Here is an 871-nt window from a genome sequence, read left to right as displayed (position 1 = left end):
GAGACAGGAGGGCGGGTGGTGCATAGGAGGTGAGATAGAGAAGGATAGGAACGGTTGAGAAGCGCCAAGGCCTCGCCGGTGTCCGTTTTTAGTAGTCCCTTAGGTGGAGCTGCCAAGAGCGCACCACTCGCCAGCCCCGCCTCCGCGTCCGTTGTTCGTGTCGCTATTTGCGCGAAGCGGGACTTTGCAATGCAGGGCCCGACCACCGCATGCTCGCCTGATGCTCGTACGGTGGGTTTCTACCCGCTCAGGTTATGGGCTCGCGGACGGGTAAAGGAGGTAAGTGCGCCGTTTCTAGGAAATGGGACGTTCTCTGACGCGCTTGTGTTTTCCCTTTATCGTTCTTCCCTAGGTGGCAGAGGCGCCTGGCTCCGCTGTCTTCTTCCCGATGCTCGTGTTGGTGCTGCTGTGGCGGCGGCGGCACCCCGTCGTGGTGCTGAGGGGGGCTGAGCACTTCACTATTACGAGTGTCAGTATGTGCGTTGATTTGAGTTGAGGGATGTGTCCAGCAGATTACCAATCTGTTTCGGCTGTACGGGCGATTAACTGGTCGGTTGCTATCGGTTGTGGTGTCGTGACTCTTCCGTGTGCCGTAGTTTGTGGAGCATCATCCTATTGTGTTTTTCATGTCGCGGTACGGTACGAGGATTAGTGATAACTGCACAGTGGGCTTTGGCAGGAGGCTGGCGGCACAGCAACAGCAACAGCAGCAGCAGCACTGTGTCGTACCGTCGAGGTATAATTACGTGTTTGATATGCGTTGACTCCGTAATAGACACGTCACACGCTGACTTGTCCACACACACGCCCTCCCCACTTGTTTCTCATCACTGTATGTCCGCATGAACCTGGTCCTGCAATCAACATGATG

Source organism: Volvox carteri (genome assembly GCF_000143455.1).
Source record: "Volvox carteri f. nagariensis unplaced genomic scaffold VOLCAscaffold_110, whole genome shotgun sequence".
Lineage (NCBI taxonomy): Eukaryota > Viridiplantae > Chlorophyta > Chlorophyceae > Chlamydomonadales > Volvocaceae > Volvox > Volvox carteri.
This window is presented reverse-complemented; position numbering follows the sequence as displayed.